A 22,792-nucleotide genomic window follows, 5' to 3' on the forward strand; every position below is an offset into this window, starting at 1 on the left:
AATACTTTGGCTTCAAATCCTTTGCCTCCCTGCAGAGTACACAGAGCAATAGTCATGTGTGCCAGTTGCAGTTGTGAATATACTCAAATGTATTTGAAGGAGCTACACAGGTGTCAAAATATTGACAAGGCAAAAGTAAGACTCCTCTAAAATGGGCACATACGATAAACTAGTAAGTGCTCAGAAGAGCTGTATGCTTCACATGACCAAGGCAAGGATAATAATCTGTTAGGTATGTGTACAAAAACTTCCTAGGCAATCTGAGTGACAGACTACAGATAATTGGACCAAGTAGAACTAGGAGTAGGCAAACAATCAAAAGGAAAACATTAATAAAAATTGATCATGATTTTAATTAACATTTTAAAAATCATATAAAGAACTAGATGTTCAAGTTATATGACAAACAATTGCATAAAATAATACAATATACACTCTTTATAGATAAAAAGACACCAACACACACTTAACAGTGTCTACAATAAAAAATGCTGAGACATTACTCGACGCGCGTCAGATAAAGGGAGTCAGTATGGGGGCCTGGGTAGCACCCTCGATTGCCAATATTTATATGGCAGCATTCGAAACGAAGTTCATTTACAATGAGGTTGCCCCCTTTTTCGAGTCGGTTTCCCATTGGTCCAGATACATTGATGACATCTTCTTTATCTGGACCAATGGGAAAGACACTCTGAGGGAGTTTCTTGAGTGGATTAATCTCATTGATGTTAATTTAAAATTCACAGCCCACTATGATACAGAACAAGTGGAATTTCTTGATTTAACTATTAAACATCAGAATGACAAACTGTTTGTTGACCTTTTTGTGAAGCCTACCGCCAGGAATACCCTCCTCCATTTTAATAGTTTCCATCCTCGTTGTCAACGCGAAAGTATCCCTTTCTCTCAATTTCTCCGTATTAGGAGAAATTGCACCAATTTAGCTGACTACGATGCCCAAGCAAATATCATGCGTCAAAAATTTCTGAACCGAGGATATCCTCACAGATTAGTGAGGGATTCATTTAAACGAGCAAGATTTTACGATCGTGACGCTCTTCTTAGAAAACAAGCACCAAAAGATAATACCAAACTTGTCTGTGTTACCAAGCACTCCACTCTAGATAACACAGTGAAACACATTATGAACACTAACTGGTACATTCTTAACTCCAATCCGACATCAGAAATTAAGTTGGACAAACCTCTGTTTGCACATAAATGGAACAAAAATTTGAAGGATATAATAGTGCATTCACGATTTACTGTTAACCAACCTAGATCTGAATTTGTTCAAAGAACCATAGATAATAATTTCCCTGTTAAAGGTACTGTGAAATGCTCTACCTGTAAATCATGTATGAACATCATGGCAGGTGAGTCATTTGAACACAATGGTTGCCGTGTCAATGCAAAAGACATGTGGAATTGTAAAACTGCGAACTGTATATATTTCATCTTATGCCCATGTCAACTAGGGTATGTGGGCGAAACATCTAGATCTGTACAGGTAAGGCTCACGGAACATCGTTCAGCCATCCGCACCCATAAACACGCAGCACCATTAGTGAAACACTTTCTTGAGAAAGGACATGCGCCAGATGAATTTAAATGGCGCATCATTGAAAAGATCAGACTTCCGGAAAGCAAAGGTGGAAGTACAGTCAGAAAAAAACGAGAAGTTTTTGGGATCTTTTTGCTTGGCACCTTTAAGAACGGATTGAATTCCGAACTGCCCTGGGAAAACGCTATCACCTAAATATTCCCCTTATTCTATTTTCTTTCGCTAGCAGCAATCATTGTCTTTTTTGCTTGGGCAGATGCACTGCCCGCTCTAACCTCTGCAGGTGCCTAACCAATTAGCAATAGTCCGTGTAGCCTTCTGAGACGCTAGGATATATATATATTTTTTATACACTTTATTCAGCTAGCACTTCATCATCATTGTCATTTATTGATATTGTATATATTTTCAGTATTCTCATTATTTATAAATTATCTATACATAGCATGGACTAAGACCAGATCTGAGTCTATATACTGTTATAGTGTTTCTTCCAGGTTCACAATTGTTTACACCATTCATTAGGACTGTTGTCCTCTTGCATACCATGTGCATTTGTTCATCTTGTTTAGTCTCAGAAGCATCGACGGCATATATAGCCCTCTTACGACACCTTGATTAGTCCATTATAGCCAGGAACTTTCATATATCGTTTTCTGTATTGAGGCTAAGACATTTTTTAATAGCCCTTTAACGACGTTTTGTTTCACTCGTTATAGTGAGGACTTGTATATATCGGTCTCTGTACTGAAACCAGGTCTGTGTGTACAGATTGTCACAGTCCTTCTCTTAGGTCTATATTTGCCTATACCTTCTGTTGGGACTATTTTCTTCTTCAGCTAGGTGCAGTCTGTTGTTTACCTCAATTAAATATATTCCCGCCTCGGTTGCACGCCCCGCCCATTGCACCACACATTTAAAGGGATTGGCGAGCGCTACTCAGTTGATGCTTCACTTGATCGACAGCACGCCATATCCCGGTACCGCCGCAGAAACCATCTCTACCTCGGGACAATTTTTATATCAGGTACATTCTCCCGGCCTAGATTCCTTTATCACTAAAGAGGCAGCGCATATTATCCACTACTGTTTTGGCTCTTTCTAACTGCATGGCCATGTGGTGTATTCCGCACGGTATCACTGTTTGCTGCTGTGTTTATGTATTTAAACGGCCCGTTAACTGTGATCCGTTATGATGACTGAGGAAAGCTAGCCTCTCTGTATATTTTTTAGATAACATCAGACGCCTGATCTGTAGCTAGAACGAGTGGTCTAAATACAATTGTTCGGGTTATCCATAGATGCCCAGTCATTATTATTTTCTATGAAAAAATAATACATGTAACATGAGCGCATCTTTAGTTATTTATTTTTCAGTCGCTCTTTTGTATCCTTGGTACAACCTTACCCATACTAATTATCAGCCGGTTCACGTAGCCTCTATCCAGCAATCATTACAGATATCTATCTGTCTGTTCAGGTAATTATACGAACTTTGAACTTTCATGTGTGACACGGAGACTTGTCAAATCAAACCTTGCTCATTCCCCTTTTCTGTTTACATGCATTTATTTTCCAGAATTACCGATTATGTATGCATCTATAAATATTGCTGATCAACATTTTATCTTCATGTCCTCTTCATTGAGTGTCGACACCTGAACATATTTTAAAAGGTAAATAGTTAATCACTATCGTTTTTAGTTATATGGACGCTAGTGCCTCGATTAACACCACAAGTTCGTCCATATTCACCAACTTACAGACGTCCTTTTATCTTTCAGATATCTTGCTGATTTAGTAAAGGATTACTATTCATCTATACGTCCCATTTTTTATGTTACCTCGAGCACAGGAATCATTTCCTAACTACACAGGTATTACAGACAGTTTTCATTGGGTTCAGCCTACTTTAAACCTTGGGTGGCTTTAGACATTGCTGCTCTAGTCAGTGTCCTTTGATCTTATATCCCAGTATCTTCCACCTGAAGAGACGACATTTAACATGAGTCTGCGTTTGCATGGAATCGTTGTGTTCATTGATCCATTTATTCGCCTTGCCTTGATATATTACTGGTTTAGTATTATTTATATACTCATTATACATTATTTACTCGTGTCTTAGGTACACTGTTACTGTCATTCATCTGAAGATAACATCCTTCGGTTGCTTTTGTCTAGTAAGTCATGATCAAGCTATGTTAATATCATAAATCTATGTTAATTTGATGTCAATGTTATATATTGTCACTGTGTCATTCATCAGAAAACAACATCTTTGGGGATCGTTTCCTAGCAAGTTATGATCAACTCATGTCAATACCATATATCGAAGTTATATCAATGTTAAAGTTATAAATACGTTCTTTATAGAGAGGCCTATTATATGTGTTCTCTGTATCTCTCGGTATTTAAGCTATATCAATGTTAAATGCTATAAATATGTCTTGTATAGAGAGGTCAAACATATGTTCTCTCTGTACACTAGTATAGTAGAGTGATTACTGCACAATTTTCCTGTATAGATATGTCTATCACATGACAAGCCAGACGCAAGATATACAAGTTGGACCTCCTATTCCTAGGTTATACAGTATTAGGGTATCTTTCATAGATTCACATGCCTGAATCATTCCCCGTCGTCGAGGCGGGAGTCCCACGGTAAATAAAATATATAATAGCAGTGCCTAAAATTTCTTGTAGTAGGCTGGAAAAGCCTAAAGGCCTAACTAGGCCTCAAAACTTAGCAGCCTATCTACATCATTATGTAAAAAGACCTGAAATAGTAGCCTCAGCCAATCAGCTGTCCTCACCCTCTAGAACCTTCCCAGCTCAGGCAGTTCTCCTCAGATTTTCACCGCACTTCGTGTGTAAGGGAGTCTCCCTGAGTGCCTACTCAGTTTTTTGTATTTTCAAGCTTTAAAATGTCTGAAAGGAAAGCTCTTTTCAAACCTTGTGGAACCTGCTTCAAGAAGAGAGTCCATGTGGATGACAAGCACTCGGATTGTATTTATTGCCTGCACCCTTCACATGTAGTGAAGGACTGTCGAATTTGCCGTACCTTCCCCCAGAAAACCATCAGGGATAGGGAGGCAAGGGTTCTTTTGTGGCTGAAGTCTTCATCCACTGATGAGGAGGACAAAGCCTCTACTTCTAGCAAGAGAGCTAGATCCACGGACAATGCTTCTCCTGAGAGAAAGAAAATGTTAAAAACCTCTCAGAAAGCTTCAGAACCCTCTAAGAGTGCATCAGCTTCTTCACATGTGAGTACAACCCAGGCTAAGACTATCTCTCTGGTGTCTGTACCTACTACTACTTGGACTTCTACCTCCTCTTCTACTTCTGTGGTTACCACTTCAGCTATCACGTCACCTTTGATGTCTGTACCACCTTTGCTGTCAAAAACCAACTTACCGTCGTCGAAATCCTTCTCAACGAAGGCTCCGTCGACTAAATCGTCTGCTCCGTCGACGACCGCAAGGCCGTCGTCGACGAAGACATTGTCCCAAAGGACTCGTCGTCGAAGCCACCATCGACGGCCTCGTCGTCAACGAAGACGTCATCGACGGCCTCGTCGACGAAGATTTCATCGACGAAGACACCAACGTCGGACCCGTCGACGAAGGCATCGTCGACGAAGACACCATCGACGACCCAGACGACGAGGGGCTCGTCGACGAAGATACCATCGACGGCCCCGTCGACGAAGGCATCGTCGACGAAGACACCATCGACGGTCCCGTCGACGAAGATACCATCGACGGTCTCGACGACGAGGGACCAGCCGACGACTGCCTCGTCGACGACGGCATTGTCGACGGTCCCGACGATGAAGAACTCGTCGACGATAATACCATTGACGGCCTCGTCGACGGCAAGATCTTTAGCATTGACAGCACCGTCGACGGAGAATCCGTTTACTGGGACTTCTGCTCATCGGCTGCACGGTTCCCCGCCAGCAAAGATACAATTCACTCATTTTCAAATGAAAACGTATAAAAGGCAGGATTATTCACATATTTCTCCACTTTTGCAATCGCACATTTTGGAGACATACATGCAAGGGGAGTCAGATGAAGGGGAAGAGGATGATGATCCCTTTGGGATTGCCTGTCACCCTTCTCAGTTGCATATTAAACTTCAAGAGGATGATGAAGAGGAGGTTCAGGAGCAATATACGCATGACGTTTATTCCACACCATATCAGTCACCTCATACTAGACTTCCACGGTCTGAGGACACAACACATTTGCCAACTTCCTTAATACAGGATTTGCAAGCTATGTTGGCGGATTATCGCCAGAGATTTCCACCCAATGAAGGTGCGCCCGCTGGGTCACCTGCTTCAGTTCCTGTGCCACGACCTCCGTCGCCAAGAGCTCCATTGTCACCACTACCACATACTTCTCCAATTCCTCAGGTTGTAGACAGTTCTTCCACTGATGGTGACGAAAGTAGAGAAGAGGGAGAGTTACCGGATAACACTCCAGTGGACCCTTGGGAGGATTATGTCATCCCTACACCTTCTCCACCTCCTCCCCGTCCTTCAGACTCTCCACCTGAAGATATTGGGGGTTTTCACAATATTATGCAGAGAGCTGCTAATAGATTTGAATTAGTTGTCACAGTTGAGCAGTCGGACTGCTTTTTACATGACTTTAAAGAGGGATATCGGAGAGTGGTCAGAGCCATACCTATTATCGATTATATATGGAAGGAAGGCCTCAATATAATGAAAACACCAGCTTCCATTCCGGCAGTTTTGCAGAGGATAGACAAAAAGTATCGAGCACCATCAGATACTCCTGCTTGTCTAATCGGTCATCCTCAACCGGATTCGGTCATTTCTCAGGCTCCGCAGCAGAAGTCCAAAAATCCTTCTGCTCCCATTTCAACGCCACCTGACAAGGAGGGAAGAAGGCTTGATGCAATTGGAAAGAAGTTTTCAGCAAACGCAGCAGCATCCATTAAAGCGGCTAATTCTTTAGCTATCCTGGCTCGTTATGATAGACAAATGTGGTCTGAGATCACGGAATATCTTGAGCTGATCCCGGAGGATCAACAGATGGAGGTGCGCAGAATTGTGCAGGAAGGCAAAAGGGCGGCCTCAGAAATTATTGATTGCGCCCTAGACATTTCTAATACCAACTTTAGACAATTGGCTGGGGCAATTGTGCTTAGACGTCAAGGTTGGCTCAAGGCTACCACTTTTAGACCTGAGGTCCAAACTAAGATCTTGGACATGTCATTCGATGGTGAGTCATTGTTTGGGAAGCACATTGATGACGCTTTATTGGCTATTAAAACTGATACCGATACAGCGAAATCTCTTGGGACCCTGCAATACAAGAGGGGGTCCTTTAGAGGTGCAAGAGGTCGTGGATACTCCTCCAGAGGCAATTATTCAAACCAACAAAATCGACAGTATCAATCTACCTACAACAAGCCCTACTACCAATCTTCTAACAGGCAGCCTGCTTCTGGTTCTTTCTCTCGGCAAGGAGGGAAACGGCGCTCAGGTAATCAAGGGCGAGATTCTAACAAGCGCCAATGAGCTTTGCCGGATGTCGGCCACCCCTCTTTCCCTTCCCGTGGTCGCCAAGATTTCCGCCTTTTACCATCAATGGCGGAAGATAACCTCAGATCAGTGGGTCCTGGATTTGGTCAGCAAGGGACACACTTTGGAGTTTTTGCAGAAGCCTCCAACAACGCCGCCCAGGGGTCCCCCTCCCCCTCGCCTGCGCTTACTCTTCAAAGAAGCCTTAAAGATGCTACGCAAGAATGCGATAGAACGAGTCCATCCTTCTCAGAAAGGGATGGGCTTTTATTCTCGCTTCTTCCTTGTAGAGAAAAATTCGGAAGAGTGGCGTCCAATATTAGATCTGCGCAAACTCAACAAATACCTAAAGAAACAAAGTTTCCGCATGGTGACATTGAAGGACATTCTGAATTGTCTCAACGAAGGAGACTTTCTGGCTTCTCTGGATATGCAAGACGCATATTTTCACATCCCTATTCACCCGAAGCACCGCAAATTCCTAAGGTTTCAAGTGGCCGGCGTCCATTTCCAATTCAAAGTCCTCCCGTTCGGCCTCAAATCGGCCCCCAGAATCTTCACAAAATGCCTGGCTCCAGTGGCTGCAATGTTGAGGTCCCTGGGACTCCAGGTGTTCCCATACCTCGACGACTGGCTGTTAAAGGGTCCAACCAGAAACTCAACAATGGAGGCGGTCAGCAGGACACTTTCACTATTCTCGAATCTAGGGCTGACCCTCAATTCACAGAAATCTCAGCTCCAACCTCGTCAACGATTGACTTTTCTGGGAGCAGTCTTGGACACATGCCAGTGCAAGGCATACCTGACACAGGAGCGACAAAACAAGCTCGTCAAACTAGCAAAACAGATCTCCGCAAAAAAGTCGCTTTCAGTTCGGATATATGCTTCCCTTCTGGGGATGTGTTCATCTGCGATCAACCTCATTCCTATGGCAAGACTCAGAATGAGACCGTTGCAAGAGGAGTTACTTCGTCAGTGGAAGCAGGTTGAGGGATCATTCGACGACCGCATCAAAGTCACTGTCAAAATGAAACAGGCTCTTCTCTGGTGGTCAAAGGCGCACAACTTGTCGCCGGGCCTCACCTTCCTCCAAGAGATTCCGGAGTTCACCCTGACTACGGATGCGTCCATGGAAGGTTGGGGAGGTCACCTTCAGGACCTTCAGATCCAGGGAAGATGGTCTCATCAGTACCAACAGATGCACATCAACATCTTGGAACTCAGGGCCATTTTTCTTTCCCTACAAGCTTTTCTACCAAGGATCGTGAATTCGTCCGTGCTGGTGCGTACGGACAATACCACCAGCATGTTCTACATAAACAAACAGGGAGGAACGAAATCTCTTACCCTGTCACTGCAAGCTCAGGAGATGTGGGAATGGGCCTTAAGTCACGGCATATCCCTCAAAGCAGAGCATGTACAAGGGGTTCGCAACTCTCTAGCAGACAGTCTCAGCAGAACATTTGTGGGCTGTCACGAATGGGAACTCGAACACCATCAAGTAGAGACAATTTTTCAGCTTTGGGGGAGACCAACGCTGGATTTGTTTGCCACGCAGCAAAACAGCAAGTGCCTGTTTTATGCCAGCAGGTTCCCAGGAAGGGGGTCAAGAGGAAACGCCCTCCTCATGAGATGGACCGGAATGTTTGCGTACGCTTATCCTCCGATTCCGCTCATTCCGAAGGTCCTGCAAAAGATGAAGAGGGAACACTGCACTCTCATCCTCATTGCTCCACGTTGGCCAAGACAATATTGGTTTCAGGAGCTTCTCCTGCTGTCTCAACAGCCTCCGTTTCGGCTCAAACCGACAGTGTCGATGCTGACAAGAGAGGGAGGTCAAATCCATCATCCAGATCCTCAATCGCTGCACTTGCACGCTTGGCTCCTGACTTCCTAGAGTTCAAAGACCTAAACATCTCCTCGGACTGCAGGGAGATATTGTCGCAAGCACGTGCGCAAAGTACCATCAAAACATATCGTTTCAAGTGGAAGAGGTTCTGTTCATGGTGTGGAGATAATGAGGTTCATCCACTTCAGGCTCCTCCTGAAGCCATCCTTCCATACCTGCTTTCTTTGGCTAAATCAGGTCTAGCCTTTTCTTCTATTAAAGTACATCTGGCAGCAATATCCAGATTCAGGAAGAATTCCAACAAACCATCCCTATGTTCATCCTCCTTGATCAAACAATTCCTTAAAGGACTATTCCGAGCTTTCCCTCCAGTTCGTCCTCCTCCTCCGGAATGGGATCTTAATGTAGTTCTTTCCCAACTTCTCAAAAGGCCTTTTGAACCAATCCATAAAGCAGAACTGAAGTTTTTGACTTGGAAAGTTGCAATCTTGTTGGCTCTTACTTCTGCTCGCAGAGTTAGTGAAATACAAGCATTCACTATTACTCACCCTTTTCTGCAATTCTCTAAGGACTTTGTTACACTTAGGACCAATCCTAAATTCATTCCTAAAGTACCAACTCAGTTCCACATTAATAAACCGGTCAAACTAAGAACCTTTTTCCCGGATCCAAAAACTCCTGCAGAGAGGGTTTTACATTCTCTGGATGTGAAAAGGTGTCTGAAATTCTATCTGCAGAAAACAAAAGACATCCGTAAATCTACACAACTGTTTGTTGCCTATGGAAGACCCACCTTCGGTCAAGCTGTCACAAAAGCAACTATTGCCAGGTGGTTGTCTTCTACAATTACCTTCTGTCATGACAAGGCCAATAGACCTTTATCAAGGAAGGTCAAAGCTCATTCCACAAGAACAGTGTCGACATCTACGGCCCTTTTCGCTGGAGTGACGCTGGAGAACATTTGCCGAGCTGCTACTTGGAAAAGTGTGCACACTTTTACCGAACATTACTGTCTGCAGTCGGCAGTTCAAGATGACACAGCTGTTGGTGATGCAGTGCTGCAGCATCTTCTTCAGTAAGGTTGGAAAGCTTATATACTGCTTTAAACTTTACATATTTATAATGCTGTCCTATCTGTTATATATGAAGGTTTTGATGCATATGTTATATTAACAAGTTTTGTACTCTATTACCTTCCTGGTTGTGTGGGGATTGATTTATGTTTTCTTTGTCTCCCACCTTCCTCTATCGACAGGCATGATGTTACTGCTTGCTATTCTGATTCAGGCATGTGAATCTATGAAAGATACCCTAATACTGGATAAGAAAACGAGTTACTTACCTGTAACTACGGTTATCCAGTATTGGTATCTTTCATAGATTCACATGCACCCACCCTCCTCCCTGGTAGGGCAGTTCTGTCTATGGATACTACTTCTCACTTGTGCTGGGAAAATCTGAGGAGAACTGCCTGAGCTGGGAAGGTTCTAGAGGGTGAGGACAGCTGATTGGCTGAGGTTACTATTTCAGGTCTTTTTACATAATGATGTAGATAGGCTGCTAAGTTTTGAGGCCTAGTTAGGCCTTTAGGCTTTTCCAGCCTACTACAAGAAATTTTAGGCACTGCTATTATATATTTTATTTACCGTGGGACTCCCGCCTCGACGACGGGGAATGATTCAGGCATGTGAATCTATGAAAGATACCAATACTGGATAACCGTAGTTACAGGTAAGTAACTCGTTTTCTTATAGGCTACATTTTAATGTATATATAAATTTGCATTGACAATGTAAAGAGCGATAAATATGTTTTAGGTATATTTAAATCACCAACGCGAATCCCTACAGAGCTGTGTTTGTAATAAACTTTTTTTATATGTAATTACAGATTGTAACTTGCGGCTCCTGAAGAAGGCGTTTTCGCCGAAACGCGCGTCGAGTAATGTCTCAGCATTTTTTATTGTAGACACTGTTAAGTGTGTGTTGGTGTCTTTTTATCTATAAAGACTGTATATTGTATTATTTTATGCAATTGTTTGTCATATAACTTGAACATCTAGTTCTTTATATGATTTTTAAAATGTTAATTAAAATCATGATCAATTTTTATTAATGTTTTCCTTTTGATTGTTTGCCTACTCCTAGTTCTACTTGGTCCAATTATCTGTAGTCTGTCACTCAGATTGCCTAGGAAGTTTTTGTACACATACCTTGTTTACCCTGCCCTAGGAGTCATTAGTTATCACTACCCAGGGGGTCCTTGTTTCTTCACACATTGTTTACCCACAGCTTGTCTGTGTAGGGCTGTTCCTTTTTGTATCATTACACACTATATCATTGATTGTGAGTACTCCTATTTATCGATTTGTCTGCAGTATATTTGCAAACAAGAGATCTCTATGGCTCAATTAAAAACATTTGGTTTCTCTGAAGAGGAATTCGCGTTACTTGTAGGAACTAATATTACCTCGGCCAGTACTGGCAACACAGGTAACCATAGGAATGAAGACAGCCACAAATTATTAGAACTAAAAAAGAAACTAAAACGGATGGAGGCACATGGGGAATTTATGGTGGCTTATCTCAGAAATGGCATTATCCCCATGGGTCTCAAAGTCCGAAACATCCCAGGACTCTTTGTCCATCACAGACCATTCCTTGAAAAATGGAGTCTTATTGCCAACAGATGTTCTCGAGATCTCATGCTCTTAATTGTCGAAACTGCCAAAGAGCTGGCACTGGCAATTAAGACTGAGATTGAGGAACTTGAAACTAAAATTAAAGCGGCAGGGAACATAGAAGAAGCATTGAAGAAAATAGATGAAGCGAACAAGGAATTAGAGTCTTTTAGTGCCTATCTCGATAAACGTAAAAATGACAAATTGATTAAAGACAAACGCTACTATACACTAGAAGGTACCTATCCCTATCTAAAACAGGATTTTTATAAACAAAACCATTTTGTAGATGAGACGAGATCTACTCCTCAACGAGTTAATAACTTCACAGATTCCTCTGACTCTGAAAACGAAAGTGCCAATACATTGTATGAAAGAGACGGTAATTATAATCAGTATAATGGCCCCCGATCTAAACCTTTTTTATCCAACAGGGGCCTCCGTCGGGGTCGCCCTCGGGTTCATTTTCAGAGTCACAACAGAGGAAACTTTCAGCAATCACATCATCAACATCAGCCCCAACACCAACAACAGGAACCCCTGTTTATTCGCGAAACACGCAATCGCCAATATTGGGGCCAGGGGATGTGATTCCAATATTTAACCTCTCATCTTCCATCATTGACCCCCAAGTAGAGTCTCTGTTATCTAAAGGCCTTTCATTTGTCCCACATACATATGCTAACATCTTTGAATTACAATCAGATGTAATTTCCTTCTTTAGACGGATTAGGCTCAAAAAATTCTTTGCCTCAATGACTGACTCCAATGAGACCCATGACCTAAGTAGACGTCCTTCCCTTCCCTCGACCTTCTATCCTACGTTGGACCAACTTGGCCCTGAAGTAGCGGCATTTGAATTAGTGGTTCTTCAACAGCTAGAAAGGGCACTTAGGTTTATACCTAAACCTATTTACAATCTTAGTAAGGAAGAATCTGATTCTTTGAAATCTTTAAGAAATAATGACAAATTAGTGATCAAGAGCTGCGACAAAGGTGGAGGTATCGTGTTGCTAGACTCGAACCTTTATGAATCTAAAATGAACATCATGTTGGCAGATATCACTACATATTCACAAAGTAAACCCTCTAGGTAGAATATCTAATAGAATCCCCAGTCTTACAAATAGGGCCCTCTCATCCGGTGATATAGATCAAAAAGATTTTGAATTTTTGAACTTCCATCAAGGGAAAACTGCATGCATCTATGGCATGCCTAAAATTCATAAAAGTATTTCAGATCCCCCATATAGGCCTATTGTATCGACCATCGGAACAAACACTGAACCTCTTTCCAAATTTATTGATTTTTTCCTGCGCCCACATATACCAAAAATTAGGTCCTATGTCAGAGATACCGGCGACATGATAAACAGAGTGGAGAATTTAGCTTTCAATCGCAATACCGATATCCTGGTAACAATGGATGTCGAAGCGCTTTATAGTAACATACCACAGACAGAAGCGCTTCTTGCCACTAGCTGGTTTATTGATCAGTTTAATATCATGTGCCCGAAGGCATTCATTCTAGACCTTCTACATGTAGTGCTCACAGAGAATATCTTCGAATTTGGTGGCACCCTATATCGTCAGATAAAGGGAGTCAGTATGGGGGCCTCGGTAGCACCCTCGATTGCCAATATTTATATGGCAGCATTCGAAACGAAGTTCATTTACAATGAGGTTGCCCCCTTTTTCGAGTCGGTTTCCCATTGGTCCAGATACATTGATGACATCTTCTTTATCTGGACCAATGGGAAAGACACTCTGATGGAGTTTCTTGAGTGGATTAATCTCATTGATGTTAATTTAAAATTCACAGCCCACTATGATACAGAACAAGTGGAATTTCTTGATTTAACTATTAAACATCAGAATGACAAACTGTTTGTTGACCTTTTTGTGAAGCCTACCGCCAGGAATACCCTCCTCCATTTTAATAGTTTCCATCCTCGTTGTCAACGCGAAAGTATCCCTTTCTCTCAATTTCTCCGTATTAGGAGAAATTGCACCAACTTAGCTGACTACGATGCCCAAGCAAATATCATGCGTCAAAAATTTCTGAACCGAGGATATCCTCACAGATTAGTGAGGGATTCATTTAAACGAGCAAGATTTTACGATCGTGACGCTCTTCTTAGAAAACAAGCACCAAAAGATAATACCAAACTTGTCTGTGTTACCAAGCACTCCACTCTAGATAACACAGTGAAACACATTATGAACACTAACTGGTACATTCTTAAATCCAATCCGACATCAGAAATTAAGTTGGACAAACCTCTGTTTGCACATAAACGGAACAAAAATTTGAAGGATATAATAGTGCATTCACGATTTACTGTTAACCAACCTAGATCTGAATTTGTTCAAAGAACCATAGATAATAATTTCCCTGTTAAAGGTACTGTGAAATGCTCTACCTGTAAATCATGTATGAACATCATGGCAGGTGAGTCATTTGAACACAATGGTTGCCGTGTCAATGCAAAAGACATGTGGAATTGTAAAACTGCGAACTGTATATATTTCATCTTATGCCCATGTCAACTAGGGTATGTGGGCGAAACATCTAGATCTGTACAGGTAAGGCTCACGGAACATCGTTCAGCCATCCGCACCCATAAACACGCAGCACCATTAGCGAAACACTTTCTTGAGAAAGGACATGCACCAGATGAATTTAAATGGCGCATCATTGAAAAGATCAGACTTCCGGAAAGCAAAGGTGGAAGTACAGTCAGAAAAAAACGAGAAGTTTTTGGGATCTTTTCGCTTGGCACCTTTAAGAACGGATTGAATTCCGAACTGCCCTGGGAAAACGCTATCACCTAAATATTCCCCTTATTCTATTTTCTTTCACTAACAGCAATCATTGTCCTTTTTGCTTGGGCAGATGCACTGCCCGCTCTAACCTCTGCAGGTGCCTAACCAATTAGCAATAGTCCGTGTAGCCTTCTGAGACGCTAGGATATATATATATTTTTTATACACTTTATTCAGCTAGCACTTCATCATCATTGTCATTTATTGATATTGTATATATTTTCAGTATTCTCATTATTTATAAATTATCTATACATAGCATGGACTAAGACCAGATCTGAGTCTATATACTGTTATAGTGTTTCTTCCAGGTTCACAATTGTTTACACCATTCATTAGGACTGTTGTCCTCTTGCATACCATGTGCATTTGTTCATCTTGTTTAGTCTCAGAAGCATCGACGGCATATATAGCCCTCTTACGACACCTTGATTAGTCCATTATAGCCAGGAACTTTCATATATCGTTTTCTGTATTGAGGCTAAGACATTTTTTAATAGCCCTTTAACGACGTTTTGTTTCACTCGTTATAGTGAGGACTTGTATATATCGGTCTCTGTACTGAAACCAGGTCTGTGTGTACAGATTGTCACAGTCCTTCTCTTAGGTCTATATTTGCCTATACCTTCTGTTGGGACTATTTTCTTCTTCAGCTAGGTGCAGTCTGTTGTTTACCTCAATTAAATATATTCCCGCCTCGGTTGCACGCCCTGCCCATTGCACCACACATTTAAAGGGATTGGCGAGCGCTACTCAGTTGATGCTTCACTTGATCGACAGCACGCCATATCCCGGTACCGCCGCAGAAACCATCTCTACCTCGGGACAATTTTTATATCAGGTACATTCTCCCGGCCTAGATTCCTTTATCACTAAAGAGGCAGCGCATATTATCCACTACTGTTTTGGCTCTTTCTAACTGCATGGCCATGTGGTGTATTCCGCACGGTATCACTGTTTGCTGCTGTGTTTATGTATTTAAACGGCCCGTTAACTGTGATCCGTTATGATGACTGAGGAAAGCTAGCCTCTCTGTATATTTTTTAGATAACATCAGACGCCTGATCTGTAGCTAGAACGAGTGGTCTAAATACAATTGTTCGGGTTATCCATAGATGCCCAGTCATTATTATTTTCTATGAAAAAATAATACATGTAACATGAGCGCATCTTTAGTTATTTATTTTTCAGTCGCTCTTTTGTATCCTTGGTACAACCTTACCCATACTAATTATCAGCCGGTTCACGTAGCCTCTATCCAGCAATCATTACAGATATCTATCTGTCTGTTCAGGTAATTATACGAACTTTGAACTTTCATGTGTGACACGGAGACTTGTCAAATCAAACCTTGCTCATTCCCCTTTTCTGTTTACATGCATTTATTTTCCAGAATTACCGATTATGTATGCATCTATAAATATTGCTGATCAACATTTTATCTTCATGACCTCTTCATTGAGTGTCGACACCTGAACCTATTTTAAAAGGTAAATAGTTAATCACTATCGTTTTTAGTTATATGGACGCTAGTGCCTCGATTAACACCACAAGTTCGTCCATATTCACCAACTTACAGACGTCCTTTTATCTTTCAGATATCTTGCTGATTTAGTAAAGGATTACTATTCATCTATACGTCCCATTTTTTATGTTACCTCGAGCACAGGAATCATTTCCTAACTACACAGGTATTACAGACAGTTTTCATTGGGTTCAGCCTACTTTAAACCTTGGGTGGCTTTAGACATTGCTGCTCTAGTCAGTGTCCTTTGATCTTATATCCCAGTATCTTCCACCTGAAGAGACGACATTTAACATGAGTCTGCGTTTGCATGGAATCGTTGTGTTCATTGATCCATTTATTCGCCTTGATATATTACTGGTTTAGTATTATTTATATACTCATTATACATTATTTACTCGTGTCTTAGGTACACTGTTACTGTCATTCATCTGAAGATAACATCCTTCGGTTGCTTTTGTCTAGTAAGTCATGATCAAGCTATGTTAATTTCATAAATCTATGTTAATTTGATGTCAATGTTATATATTGTCACTGTGTCATTCATCAGAAAACAACATCTTTGGGGATCGTTTCCTAGCAAGTTATGATCAACTCATGTCAGTACCATATATCGAAGTTATATCAATGTTAAAGTTATAAATACGTTCTTTATAGAGAGGCCTATTATATGTGTTCTCTGTATCTCTCGGTATTTAAGCTATATCAATGTTCAATGCTATAAATATGTCTTGTATAGAGAGGTCAAACATATGTTCTCTCTGTACACTAGTATAGTAGAGTGAGTACTGCACAATTTTCCTGTATAGATATGTCTATCACATGACAAGCCAGACGCAAGATATACAAGTTGGACCTCCTATTCCTAGGTTATAGGCTACATTTTAATGTATATAAATTTGCATTGACAATGTAAAGAGCGATAAATATGTTTTAGGTATATTTAAATCACCAACGCGAATCCCTACAGAGCTGTGTTTGTAATAAACTTTTTTTATATGTAATTACAGATTGTAACTTGCGGCTCCTGAAGAAGGCTATTTTCGCCGAAACGCGCGTCGAGTAATGTCTCAGCATTTTTTATTGTAGACACTGTTAAGTGTGTGTTGGTGTCTTTTTATCTATAAAGACTGTATATTGTATTATTTTATGCAATTGTTTGTCATATAACTTGAACATCTAGTTCTTTATATGATTTTTAAAATGTTAATTAAAATCATGATCAATTTTTATTAATGTTTTCCTTTTGATTGTTTGCCTAATCCTAGTTCTACTTGGTCCAATTATCTGTAGTCTGTCACTCAGATTGCCTAGGAAGTTTTTGTACACATACCTTGTTTACCCTGCCCTAGGAGTCATTAGCTATCACTACCCAGGGGGTCCTTGTTTCTTGACACATTTTTTAATAATCTGTTAGGACACATGGGATTCTGGAGACATGGCTGTGACACACTGAGCATGGTGACTGAGCACATGAGATGCCCATTTACTTAAAAGTATATGGATATCAGGATCAGCCTTAAGCATGAGTAGCTGTTGTCTGCCCTGGGCAGCAAGGCACAGAGGACACATGAAGTTTCTGAAAAAAACAGAGCAGGGCTGATTGAACAAAATGAGAACTGCCAAATCTGTACTACGCTGCTATACTAACTGAAACAATGACAGTAGCTTAAGTTTTCTTTCACCGCATTGCCTCATTTTACCCTGAAATGTCATTCACTACTTTTAATGAAAGTGGAAGATGCCTGGGAGGAGATTCTAGAGGAGCTGGAGGGTGACTCGTGTAAATTAGAAAGACTAACCGTCTCTGAGGTATAAGAGAAGTATTGAGTTTATATTCAGGGGAGAAATCAGAAGAGCAACACTGGTAGGCTAATAAACTCTTACTTTGTCAGGACATCAACCTATGAAGGGCTTCACCTTTCATCCTCGCCAATCTGGCTGTGTTCTGTACCATGCCCTGATAAAAGCACACCTTATTGGTGCTGGTCTGCTTTTGGGAGCCTTCTGGAGCACGAGGGGGCTTGGGGCGTGAACACCTGCTCAAAATGTTGGCCTCGTTTAGCCTAGTGGAAAGTAGGTGTAATCTGGGCCTAATGAATATTGTACAGTTTCTGCTAAGATGGCCAACCTTGATTGCTCTTCCACTTATTTTCTTAGTCATGGGATACATTTCTGCAGCAGTAAGCAGCATCCCTGCCTTTAAAAATGTGCATGACAACTGCTCATATAACCAATTCCCCTTCCTGTCCATTTGGCATCATTTACTCATTTGACAGACATTCTGCCGCGTGCCGTTTGCCATATGGATTATTGTACCCTCTCTGACTACTTTCCTATGTCTACGCTGGTGCTGTATAGTTGCCAATATAGTATAGTCTTAACTATAATTATAATTTTTGCACCTATTTCTCACACCTCCTCCTCTGTCACTCTGCTAAGTACCCTTAGGCATTATAAGAACTGTCACTAACATAAGACATCAAAATGCTTTGTATATTGGACGGCAACAAATACAACACCTTGCTAACCATGCACAGACCTCAGTGTAGGAGGCTGTCTGTATGAAAATGTATTTTGGCGCGCCACATAGGGGTATTACGCTCTACATAAATGCTACAGTACAGCAGTCTGCGTTTCCTGCCATTTGAAAGAAAATCCTATCAGAAGTTTGCAAGTAGACCAAATTCCGTGATTCATATACATAGATTGCTACACATTCACAATGTACAAAAGAGCAGGGATAAACACAGCTGGGAAAGACTTACATTAAGACACGCCCAAACAGGACAAATACACAAGCTTTGGAAAAATTGACTAATACAGAGGCAGGAAAAATCTGAGCAGTGCAGATAAATTGTTGATAATAGGGGAGAGAATGTAGCCTTATGGCTAGAGTGGTCAACCTCAAAGCTGGGAAACCAGTTTCGAGTCTCGGCAATGACGATCAACATCCTGTGATTATGTGCAAATCACTTCATCTCCCCGTGCCTACCAAAAGCAAGCATTTGCAATGCAACGGGCTCGCATTTGTGAAAATTAGAGCTATTGGAGGTGTAAATTACAATGTTTTTTTACTTTTGATGTTTGTTTGCAATGGAGTGATTATATTTGCAGAACCAGAAAAGTGGAATAGGTTAGGAAGGAGGGGAGGTGGAAAATAAATGATACCAATGGAAAAAGGAATTTAAAAAATAGGGAAGGAGTTGCTGTAAAGGGTTGGGGTTGATACATGACTGGAGAGTGTGTGATACCAGAGCAGGATATGTGTGTCAGACACAGACAGAGCAAAAGAGGGTTAAGAGAGAAATGTGCATGAGTGACAGGGAGAAAGGGATGGTTAGAGAAGAATGGGGTAGGGGAGAAGGAATATGAGAGGGACTGGGAAACAGAAGGCGGTGTGAAGTTTGGGGAGAGGATGTGTCCTAACGGGCAAGGGTGTTCCGGTGAGTCCGAACAAATCACTTAAACTCCCTGTGCCTAACCAAACTGAATGTGTCCTCGTGTAGCGTAGCTGGTGCTCATGTACCTTCGGGTCAAGTAAACACTATATAAAACTCAGAGAAAAAAAGACATTTGGATGGAGGAGACTAGAGAAGAATGGACGAAAGAGAAAGCTGGGGGATTTGATTTTGGAGCCTGATTACCCAGCTATGGAAGTTAATAATGGGAAATGTAGTGGGGTTTAAGCACAGAAAAGTAGGGTCACCTCCCGACAGGGCAACATCTGAATATAACCTGCTTCAAAAATAGGCCACAGTGATTCAGTGGAGCATACACATAATAGGGAAAGAAACAAGTAATCTATTGATGTTTATTTTGCAAACATCCAAGGACGCAGTAGAAGGCATAGGGTACATTGTAGGAACTGTGACGGTATGTCACATCCCCTCCCTATGTTCCTGGCATGGTTTTAAAGGTATGAGGTCATTAATGCTTGTATGTTTCCTAGGAGGTTGCTTAATGCAATAAGTGTATAATGTACAGTACCTTTATGCTGGGCTGTGTCATATTATACATGAGTGTTTCCAGAGTACCTTGGACACATAGTGAACTCCGATTTTGGAGGGGAAAAAAATGACCACAACATGGAGGGGCAGAGTGGACAGGATCCAATCACAATTGCTGCTTATTTTTGTTTTACCTAAAAAGCATGTTTACACACGGGACTGTGGTGTTGCATAAAATAACCCTTTAAAGACAAATGAAGGCCTGGCTCTATTGCAGTTGATGGCAGCCCTTCAATTTGTGGCTTATAGAGTAAATACAACACTCAAGTACCTCTACTATATTTAATGAATTGAAAAAAATATGATGCAGTTTCTCCTCAAAAGCACCTATTTAAAATGTACTAAAACTAGGCCACAACTAACAGAAAGCGATATGGCTTCGAAATTAGGTGAATTTTCAATGATGTTCAATAGTTTAGTTTTTCACAAAGACGAGTCTATATTTGGGGAGAGGTGGGGATTTTATTGGAAAAGCACACGTCATATTTGTGCTGTTGCCCTCAAATTAATAATGTGGCATAGCGCCTCACGCAACACTCCAAGGGGCATATCATCAAGGGGGGCGATAGGCACTCTTTGCCGGTTTAGCGGCCGTTTTCGGCCGCTAAGCGGCGAAAATTCTATCGCCCTATTATCAAGCTGTCGCTAACAGCGGTTAGCGACAGCTTAGAGGCGATAGCGAGCGGTTTGGGGCCCGCTTTGCATGTCAGCGATATTTATCGCTAATGACATGCAAAGTGGGCGTACCCAACCCGTTAGCGACTGAAAGAAGTCGATAACGTCGCTATCGCCTATTCACAAGGCTGGCGTAGCGATGGAAATATTCCCGCTATCGCCAAAAACTAACGCCTGCTCTGACCAGTTCTTAGCCATGTTATCCAATGGGAGGTGGATAACATGGCTGAGAGCATTTCATCGCTAATGCGAGAATATCGCTATATTCTTAGCGATATTCTCGCATTATGCCGCTATCGCTGGATATTTTAGCGCTATGGAGAAAAACGTTGCTAATAGCATGTTTTCTCCGCTAAAATATCCAGCGATAGGCAGCAATAAAAAAAAAGTTGCTAAGCGCATTTAGCGATAAATATCGCTAGTTGTTGGTAATATGCCCCCAAGTGTGGGCAAGATTTTTCTATCTCCAGGTTTAACGATTACAGAACTACAGATGGCCGCTAAGACCTTACTAGGTTAATGAGCCATGAGCTTTAGATCGCTGCGAGTGACAACTCAGTTACAGTGACTTCGCTCGTTCTGCACAGTACTTCTCCCAGCGCAATCTACAGCAAATCTTGAACTGTAAAAAACAAGCATTTGCAATGCAATAGGTCTCGCATTAGGAGAGTTTGAGCTATTGGTATTGTAACTGACAAATATTTTATTCATGTGTTGGTTTTGAAAATAGCGAAATGAATAGCTTTGTCATTTACCATTTTTATTTATTTTTATTTTAAAAGTTTTATATAGCGCTAGCTTGACCCGTAGGTATCAGAGCGCTTTACACATATACAGTAAACAAGTAAACATTATGTACAAACAAAAGACCCTATTAAAAGAAAATTAATATATACACTGTTTTCCAGTTTGTCTTTCCTGTTGCTGAGATAATGCTATGCTGATGCTCAGGTGATGCTGAGTTATATTGACATGGTGCTGAGGTGGGGGTGTGCTTGTGCAGAAGTGATGCTGAGTGATGCGCTAATGCTGAAGTTGTGCTGAGGTGGTGCAACGCTGATGCTGTGATGGGGCTGCGCTGGTACTGAGTTGGTGCTTTGCTGGTGGTGCACTGATGTGGAGGTGGTGCTGTGCTGGTACAAAGGTGGTGCTGTGGTGGTGAGTGAAGCTGAGGAGATTATGCGCTGGTGCTGAGTGATGCTGTGCTGGTGCTACGCTGATGCAGAGGTGGCAGTGCTGCACTAATACCAAGGTAGTCCTGTGCTGGTGCTCAGATCATGCAGAGTTAAACTGAAGTAGTGCTTAGGTGGTGGGGTGCTTGTGCGGAGGTGGTGCTCATGTGGTGCTGAGTGATACGGAGGTGTTGTTCAAAGATGCTGAGGTAGTGCAGAGTGATGCTGAGGTGGTGGTGTTGAGTGATGCTGAGGAGATTCTGGTGCTGAGTGATGCTGTGCTGGTGCTGCACTAATGTTGAGGTTGTGCTGTTTTACTAGTCAGGTGGTGCTGAGGTGGTGTTGTGCTAGTGCTGAGGTAGTGCTGCGCTGGTGCTGAGATGGTGCTGCGCTGGGGCTGAATAATGTTGAGGTGGTGTTGTGCTGATGGTTGTAGTAGTGCTCAGCTGCTGAGTGACATCCAGGTGGTGCTGCTGAAGTGGTCCTGAGTGACCGTGACTGGTGTTGAAGTGGTGCTGCACAGATGCAGAAACGGTGCTGAGGTATTGCTGCACTGATGCATTGGTGTTGTGGTGGTGCTGTCCTGGTGCGTGATACGGAGGTGGTTCTGTGCTGGGGTGGTGCTGCTCTGGGCTTGAGTGATACTGAGGTGGTGCTGCGGTTGTGGTCATGCCCAGGTGCTGGTGAGTGAAGCTCAGGTGGTGTTGCTGCAGTGGTGATGAGTGACGCTGACTGGTGCTGAAGTGATGCTGTGCAGATGCTGGGGAGGTGCTGCGATAGTGTTGTACTGATGCGGAGGTGGTGCTGTGTTGATGCTGTGATGTTAAAATGGTGCCGTGATCAGTGATGCTGAGGTGGTGCTGAGTGAAGCTGAGATGGTGGTGCTGTACTGGTCTGGTCTATGACATTTATTATCTGAAATTCCTTCTCCTTA

General features: G+C 42.0%; 2 long non-coding RNA genes across 2 annotated transcripts; both read left to right on the plus strand.

The window, feature by feature from the left end:
* Positions 1-2,518: 2,518 nt before the first annotated feature.
* On the plus strand, positions 2,519-11,064 carry LOC144774157 (uncharacterized). The gene is made up of 5 exons (XR_013600102.1): positions 2,519-2,591; positions 3,144-3,240; positions 3,349-3,441; positions 3,690-3,744; positions 10,861-11,064. It is a non-coding gene; the product is annotated as an uncharacterized LOC144774157 (long non-coding RNA).
* Positions 11,065-14,846: 3,782 nt separating this feature from the next.
* On the plus strand, positions 14,847-17,216 carry LOC144774167 (uncharacterized). Its single transcript, XR_013600104.1, has 5 exons — positions 14,847-15,317; positions 15,870-15,966; positions 16,075-16,167; positions 16,411-16,465; positions 17,012-17,216. It is a non-coding gene; the product is annotated as an uncharacterized LOC144774167 (long non-coding RNA).
* The last annotated feature ends 5,576 nt before the right edge of the window (positions 17,217-22,792 follow it).

Source organism: Lissotriton helveticus, chromosome 1_1 (assembly GCF_964261635.1).
Source record: "Lissotriton helveticus chromosome 1_1, aLisHel1.1, whole genome shotgun sequence".
Lineage (NCBI taxonomy): Eukaryota > Metazoa > Chordata > Amphibia > Caudata > Salamandridae > Lissotriton > Lissotriton helveticus.